Source organism: Pinus tabuliformis, chromosome 2_1, assembly GCF_031772625.1.
Source record: "Pinus tabuliformis cultivar Carrire ecotype Pingquan chromosome 2_1, CPIR1, whole genome shotgun sequence".
Classification (NCBI taxonomy): domain Eukaryota; kingdom Viridiplantae; phylum Streptophyta; class Pinopsida; order Pinales; family Pinaceae; genus Pinus; species Pinus tabuliformis.
The window spans coordinates 505,433,658-505,442,869 of NC_142299.1; the positions used below are offsets into that span (position 1 = coordinate 505,433,658).

The following is a 9,212-nucleotide window of genomic DNA, read 5'->3' on the forward strand; positions in this document are numbered from 1 at the left end:
GATCCTTTCTAAAGAAATCCTCAACATTTAAGGAGGAACAAAAGCTCACTACAGGCCACTAATGAAATTTATGTCACTACATCTTGAGTCATCTAATTGGGCTAGCTCAAGCTAACTTAGGAAATTACCACCACTTAAGAATTCAAGAAATTTTCCTAGGACATCCAATCCAATAAGTAGGAGACACATGTGAGGAGCTGGAAGCTAAATTTCAAATTTTGTACCCTCATTCCACATCAATGTCCCATCAATTACATTGGCCATACCGTTAGCACAACAGCTATTTCAAGGATGAACAATATATTATCCTTTCAATGAAATTCATTAAAATGTGAAAATCGGACAAGAATTCAATGTGTAGAGGAAAAGATCATTCCACAAACTATTGAAAACAAACGTTTGACGAGCAGATTCCAGTTATCGATATGTCTGGGTTGAACGATGATCAGCGTTGCGAAACGATCAAGGCAATCTTAGATGCATGCAGAGAGTGGGGATTCTTCCAAGTGATTAACCATGGAATCGCTTCTGAACTTCTCAGGGCTGCTATGAACGTCGGTAGAGAATTTTTTAACCTGCCGTTAGAGAAGAAGCAGACTTATGCTAACGATCCTATTACATATGAAGGATATGGAAGTCGAATTGGAGTGCAAAAAGTAGCTGTTCTTGATTGGGGAGATTATTACTTTCACCATTTCCTGCCACCCAGTATCAGAAATGAAAGTAAATGGCTTTCCAAACCAGAGAATTACAGGTAATGACAGCTAGTTCTAAATCTCTATCTACAATTATTATCTAACTACAAAATATATATTGCTTTTGTTCAGAATAACTTATGCAGGATAGAGATGAAAGAATACTGCAAAAATGCGGTAGACCTTTGGCTGAAGCTGCTGTCTGTATTTTCTGTCAACCTCGATCTTCATTCGGATTATCTGAAGGAAGCATTTGGAGGAAAGGAAGATATGGGCATGTGTATTCGAATAAATTATTATCCAGCATGTCCAGAGCCAGATCTGACTTTGGGTTTGTCATCTCACTCCGATCCAGGATGCATAACATTCTTACTTCAAGATGATGAAAATCCCGGGCTTCAAGTGCGAAAGGAGGACTGTTGGATTCCTGTGAAGCCGATCCCCGCCGCTTTAGTTGTAGACCTAGGCGACCAAATGCAGGTCAGCTTATGAAAAACACTATATCCTAATTATAATTCAATAAGGACTTATTTATTTGTAGGTCTGGGATGTGAATTAGATTAGGCAGTGTACTGTTTGCGTCGTCGAACTGAATACCAGGGTAGGCCACTTGCACTTTAAACGTTATCTTCCGTTCGCATAAAGGATAGGATGGACATTGTAACGTCGAGCTCTAGAACATTGAATTGAATTGGATATCAGTTTTGGTTTTTTTTTTATCTAGCTTCAAATCTAGTAAACGTACATGATGAAGATTTTTTTATTAAATTTAGAGAAGCGGTTCTCCAGATCAGCAATATTTAATCATTGAACACTATCTAATCATCAAACCGTGGAGGATAGATGGGGAATCAATAGGATACGAATTGAGGGTTCGTGGGAAATTAACATGATAATAGTTGACATGAAATTTGACTGAGTGGAATTTAAAAAAAATAAATAAAACATTTATGGATGTTTTTATCATTTTATTTTTATGCTTAAAGAATTAGAAAAAAATGTATTATTTTTTCAGCTTTTTTGGTGAAACAATATACTATGAACCTGAACCTTATAATATATATGAGTATAATTAATCCGATAAATATTTCGAATTTGGTAGTAATATTTAATGTGAGTATAAGTATGATATCATTGATAAGTTTTTCACTATGAAAGAAAGAGAGTATATGTATGATGTATTTTTTCGAGTTAGTTTCAATGTTTGATGTAGTTTTAATGTTTGATGGGAGAATGGTCAGTTTGATTGATTACACGAAGTTAGGTGTTTTTTCATTATTTTTATTTTCTAATTAAAATTTGGTAGTTAATCATCACTCTTTATGGTATGAGAAGATTTTTTTAAGGTTAAATTTATATATATTTCTAGGTGTTGCTCTGATTCATGGGTTGCTCTAGTGATATAAGTTGTAATTTATAGTTTGTACTTTTCAAGGTGTAGTGGAGTGAGGTATATATATATTTGTTAATTAATATGAGTTAAGTAATGTGAGCCTTGAGATGATTGGCACTTCTAAAGTATCAAAATCACTCAGACCTAGGCTCTGTGTATGCCACACTAACCCTTATAAATTTCAAATAAATAGCTTTTATACCATTAAGTACCTTAACAAAACAATCTCACTCGGATCAATTTTTTTTACTATTATAATAATAATAATAATAATAATAATAAATTTTTAAAATCTGGTTTTTAAAATTTATAAAAATATACATAGTTAGTCCGTAAATATCTATATATGAATTGAATACGCCACATGATTACATAAAATATTTTTTTAATTAAACAAATACTATTACTAGCAATTGCAACACATGTTGCAATGGGAATGCCGTAAGGCAAGAGCGTAGGAAAGAGTAGCATAGAGAACCACATAATATAGGAAAGGACATTGTTTAAAAAGAGAATGGAATCTGGTGAGAGCTAGAATAGTGACATGCTTTCACCAACCCTAGTGGCTTCTTGTGGCAAGATTATTTAGATTTGATCTCAACAAAAAGCGAAATGTTTCGATCTTGCAAAATGATAAGTTATATTTCTAAGAGCCTCTGACATACCATAGAAATCAAAACTCATTCATTTTAATAGGACTTACCTCCCAAATTTCATTATCGGAATGTTCTTCGAGTGGGTACAGATTGCTTTATATAGTTCCTTCAAATAATATTCAGTCTTGTGGGGTAATTCTTAGTTTGTATCTTAAATCATGGAGACCAATCTTTGAGATGTCAACTCAATCCATGAAAATTCTCCCTCCTGTGGGTTCTACAATATGAATTAGTACTTGAAGTGTGAATTTGCCACTACGCATCTGTTCAATTATCTCAATCTTCTCTCCTCTAGGAAATTCACATGTGATACCTTTAAATACAAATGGCAAATGTGGTCCATATCAAGCCTAATTGCATGTCCATGATAAAGCCAATTTTTTAGTAGCATAAGATTTCTCTTTATTATTAATATTTTAATTGGTGGGGTTGGGTACATTCAATTAAGCACACACCTATTCTTGAAGATGAAGTTTTTGATATACATGCCTTTAGACTTACTAACTAAAATTCCCATAGTTAATATGTCTATGATGAACATATAAAGACTTGGGACTACCTCCTCCTCTTCAAATTTAGTATGCAAAAGTGAATTTTAATTTTGAGATTTAGTCTTTTTAAAGAAGCCCTTCTTTTTTATTTTTCCTTGTACATACTCATACAAACTATAGTTCATAAGCCACCTATGTCATTATTTCCAAGCCCTTCAAAATGCCATTCTTACATTTTTTTTGCTTTGAAACTTCTTCGGGGAGCCTTTACTCATGGGGTCATTCAAGTAGGTAACATTATTAATTCAAATATATTTGCATTATTTTTATTTTCGTAAGAAAATTTACCCATCAATATTGATTGACTTACTTCCATTTAGGAATTCTCCATACATGCCCTTATCCTGTTATCGAAAGTGGTCCTCTTCAGTTATATTTCTTTAAGTGGTGTTTAGCATAACATATCTCTCTTCAGAATGTTGTATTTCCCTTTCTTTCCCCTTCTCATTTGAACACCCTTGCTTACGTAGATAAATTAACCCATCGATCTTTAGCATTTATCATCTACCAAGACATACAATGTTCCTTTCATTAGTTCCCTAGCATGGTGACCCTTTTATGTTTTGGTGCCCATGCCATTCAATCATCCATATGATTAGGAGTTTATTAAGTCTACATCCTAGGATTGAGCCTCATGCATGTCATTCAATCATCCACATGATTAGGAGTTTATTCAGTGTACATCCTAGGGTTTAGCATCATGCACCACTTCTCGATGTGTTCATAGCCTTAACCCATAGATTCCCACACTATTGACCAATATTTTTTGGATTATCACATAACCTTAGTTAAAAGAGGAGCCTTTCTTCTCAGGAAAGAAAAATCAATGGATTTTTAACTATATTGAAAAACGAGTACATAATTCGATATTCAAAATATCCAAAATATCCCTTTTCAAATGTCTCCATGTTCGACATTCTAAGCATATACAAATACTAACTGCTACAACATTCAACAGATACAAACTATCAAAACTGTATATCTAAAGCCATATAGAAAGCATATAATGGGCCAGAGTATCCATGTGCATCCAACAAAAGCAGAGAATTTGCAACGTCAACCACCGATCAGTCCTGTAAGTCATACCATGGGATAGGTAGATATCAGTGATAACAAAGGAAATAATTACATGAAGAGATTAAAACAGTAAAAACCAATGCAAATTTTCAATTAGGTGTTATTGGAGAAAATAACCTATCTCCTCTTCCACTTACCTTTGTTCTTGCTAGGGCGACAGTTAAAATACTACATAAAAAAATGGAGAACTGCCAGCATAAAGATTGGGTCAATGGAAGTTGCTGTTATAATTCCCATTGCAGTTTAAATCTTTAGAAATGGCAATAAACATCCATTTTCCTAAGGTCGAATAGTAATAGTTTTTAAGTAGTGTTAACATGCGTTGAAACCTATATTGAATTGACTTAGTGTTTGTCTCTTCAAGGTATGGTTTTGACAGTAAGATAAAGAGGGTACTCTTGCTATAATAAACATGGTGTGTGATTTGCTGATCCATGGGTTTTCAACCATGGGGAAGCAGAGAAAGGGAAGCAGGAATGTGGAAGGATTGGGATTGGGATGAAGTGTATGGGGGCTGTAATACAGAGAGTGTTGTTGTTGCCCCTATTGTTCTTAATGCTTGTTATATGTCTTTGGGTTATGACAACCCTGTTACCTGCATTTGTTCTTCATCTCTGTTTTTCGAACTGCAAGTTGAATGTATATTGTGTTTCTGCCAGCACTACACGTTTCCCAGATCAAGCAACTCTGTTTCATGATGACAAGTTTAATTTTGGTGGCCATGAGATTCAAGGTCTCAAGGTGACGAAACATGGCTTGAATGTTGCATCACCATTACTAAATGAGTCTGTTAATGGGCATGGAGTAGTGGCTTTGAAACGGGAGAGACCAACTACCCATAATGAGATTTCATCGCAGGAGAATTTGAAAATGGATCTAGTAAATGGGCAATAATGGGAAAGAAGAAAACTAATGCAAATAATGCTACATTTTCTCTGGATACAGTGAAAATGCAAATGGAGGCCTTTAGGTTTGCCTCAATGCCTAGAAGCATGAAGGATCCAAGTCATAAACAATGCACAGGAAGGCAAATATATGTATATGATCTGCCCAAAATATTCAATGCAGAACTGGTAGAGCAATGCCATAGCCTGATTCCATGGTTCAGTCTCTGTGATTATTTTACCAAAGGAGGAATGAGGAAACCCATTGAAAAATTTTATAAGCAGTGGTTTTAGACTCATCAACTATAAGTGGTGGTTTCAGACCCATCAATATGCACTAGAGCTCATATTCCATTCCAGAATCTCTAGGCATGTTAATTTTAAGCGTGCCTTTCTTTAATTTTTGGAAAATTCATCTTATACTTCATCAACAAAGGATACATCAAGAATTATATATTATGGAGTTGATGCTTGAGCTGATAGGTTACCCTTACCTACATAGACAAGGAGTAATAGTCTATCAGCTCTGACACCAATTGCAACAAAATATTTTTCTGCATATTTCCTTAAAATGCTATTCCTGAACGAAATTTGGATAGCCAATTATGAATGAGCCTTAGGCACGGTGGTCTCTGTATTGTGAGTTTTAGCAATAGGATGTTCTATGAGAAGGCAATCAGTACATGGAGAGATGGTACAGATTATAATAGGATTCAGCTAATTGCGCAGTGCTTTCAATGTGTGTCCAGCTTCACACAGCCTGAAATAATAAAAGACTTGAATAAGCCAGTGAAAACAGATTCTCCAATTGGTTGGCTTTCAGCGTTTCTAAGAATGGGGAGTCACCCTTTTAATGCAGTTATTGCTCATAGAAATTTTAAGCCCATTTGCATATGTGGCATAGTTCTCAACTTCTCAGGAAGTCTATTAAATAAGCTCTGAGGATTTCACTGGAATGGGGCTACTTTGATTTCATTGGAATTGGGCTTCTTTGCTCATGTAAGGGCCTAGTGTGGAGCTCTGCTAAGTAATCATAAAAGAGAGATATGTACCCCATGGGTGCATGGTCAAGATTCCAATATCACTATTTTTCCCGCTCTACCAAGTAATCATAAAAGATAGAGATGTACCCCATGGGTGCATGGTCAAGATTCCAATATCACTATTTTTCCCCATACCTGCAACGCGAATCACAAAACATGCCCAATAAAATTGTGATCTTAGAGGAAGCCAAACTTAATTAGTCTTTTATGTTCTTGTAAACACCTAGTTGGATCATTGAAGAATAATTTCAATTAACATACGAAATGTGAAAAAACATTTAGGATACAAAAAACGAGACTGGGTGAGAGCATTGAAGTGCGCAGAGCATAAGTTTGACTCTTCCAACACATTCGTAGCTTGAATATACTCCTCCTTCAGTCATCTCTGTAATCACCTATGATCAGCAATGCAGTTTACTTAGTGAGAAAAAGGGATATGCCCATATTTTTAATTGATGCCTCATCATCTATTGTTTTACATCAACAAACACAGGTCCCATTAAGATTGTCACACTCGCAACAGCTGCAGTATTCATTAAATCCCAACATGTTATTAGCATCAATAATGCTCATGCCCTTAAATCCAGTCTTATAGACCCAAAAGAACTAGTGCTGGAGACTTTATAGATTACCTCTTGAATGGGTTTATCCAAATCGGATGGATTAAGAAACTCAGTTACCCCAAATTGTTTAGTTGTTAGGAAAGAAAATGGCAGTTATTAATTTCAGAACAACCATACCCATGTGCAAAAGTTAAAGGGAATCAACCCAAAGCATTCTGGTTTATATACACTCTAGTAATAGAGGTTATTGCTGTGTATGGTTTCCAACCCACATATTTCTTCCTTTCATGGGTCGATGTCAATTCCAAGGATTCTGGAAGCTCCAGCTATTCGAGCCCCTTCTGCAACCTGAACAACGCAGGATTCACTAGTAGACAACAATTAGAAAGACACAGAATGCAAACTACTCTCTGCGGCACAAGAGCAAATCTTTATGTAAATATGTGTATGTATAATTGTTGCTTGAGATACTCAGGAAAACATACAGCCAAGCCAATCGTGCCCAATCCAAAGATTGCTACTGAATCACTAGGTTTCACCTTCCCAGCATTCCAGGCAGCTCCTAATCCTGAAATGAAAAACTAGGCCCCATTTTATGATGCATCGACCATTTTACTTTTCTGTATTTTTGCGGGGAAAGGATCTCAGATCTAGGTGTATTTTAGTATAGAATGTATGATTATACTACCTATCGAAACTCCGCATCCAAGCAAATAGATCTTTTCTAATGGAGCTTCCGGATTCACTTTCGCTACACAGGATGTATGAACCACTGTATATTCACTGAATGTGGACAACCCAAAGAAATGACAAATGGGTTTTCCATTGACAGAGAATCGGCATTTTTTTGTCAGTGTAAGCAAATCTGCTCATGAAGTTGAATCTGAAAACTTGATAGATGTTGTTCTTTCCTCGATGACACAGCTTGCATTCTTTGCATTTTTCCATACATTGCGGAATCAAATGATTTCCTACTTTCAACTCTGTAACTTCACTTCCCACGCTTTCTACAATCTTGCGTGACTGATTCATACATTATCGTTGGATAAATAATGTGTCATAATGATAAAGCTAATCAATACTTAATTTCAAAACTAGTGCAGATGAAGAAACGATATATTCATTTTAACCATCAAAATCCTAGGAAACAGGGGAAGGGATTAAAAAAATGTTTTTTTTTTTTTGTCAATTCCCTGTATCAATTTAAAGACATAACACATCCATAAATACACTTCAATTACCCTTATGCAGTTGAAATATCATAGATAAAATGAACATACCCAACACCTTTGTGACCCAGAATCCTTGGAAACCAAGCTCCTCCATCCTGCAATGTTTGAATACATTACATTAACCAAAGATGGAGGTGAACCCTCAATAAAATGAATGAAAAATGGGATAATGAAATTGAACCTTCAATACAATTAATGAAAAATGAGATGACGAGAGTGGTACCTTTCCTTTCCAGAAATAAATATCAGTATGACATAGGGAAGTGTGAGTGATTTTGATTCGTACTTCTTTGTCCTCGGGAGGAGCCACTTGGATTTGTTGGACAGATATGCGCTACCCTGCTTCCCATACTACATCAGCTGATACGCAGTTCATAGAAGGTTAGGTGATCTTTATAACTAGCAATTGTCCCAAAAGGTACAAAGAGAGGCCAATAGACTTATGAAGTTGGAATTGTTGAATTTTTTTACTCTGGGAGCGATGTCCATTTGCAAAACTATAATTTAGAAATCGTTGTCAATGGTCAGGGTTTTATAATAATACAGGAAAGCTCAACTCTAAAATTCTAGAAACAACGAAAAATTGACTTTCCAACATATTTCCTACAATATGGAATTCACTAACTGTTATAATTGTTAGACAATAGCTAAGTACAACAACAGTTACATCTCTAAGGCATCTGAGAAAGACATTTAGTAAAAAGTCTTGACTTCAAGATCCCGAGTTAGCAATTCAAAAAATCTTTAGAACACAAATTTCTTACATATAGGATGGGCATCTTTTCAAAGTCCATTGTCAGGTAGAAATAGTGAGTTACCATCAAACCTGTATGCCATATGCTATTATGCAATCCATGACACTACAACATTTATCCTCCTCATATAGGTTATTTTCAATTCATCCTTGGATATCTTATGTGAATCTTACTTTGCAAAATGCTCTATGCAATGAAATGAATGCACATTTGCTATAACAAATAGGCAAATAGAGAAAAATAAGAAGTAGAAGTAGAGATACAATGCACCACAATTTATGCCCTTGCCTCACGGGCCACCCAATATCAATAAAAACAGAGATGAAAGTTTGCTGCATTCGTTCTTAGCAATCACAACTTATA

At 35.3% G+C, this 9,212-nt stretch overlaps 1 pseudogene; it reads right to left on the minus strand.

Annotated features, from left to right (window-relative positions):
* Positions 1–6,401: 6,401 nt before the first annotated feature.
* Positions 6,402–8,470, minus strand: LOC149201175 (alcohol dehydrogenase class-3-like; annotated as a pseudogene).
* Between the last annotated feature and the right edge of the window lie 742 nt (positions 8,471–9,212).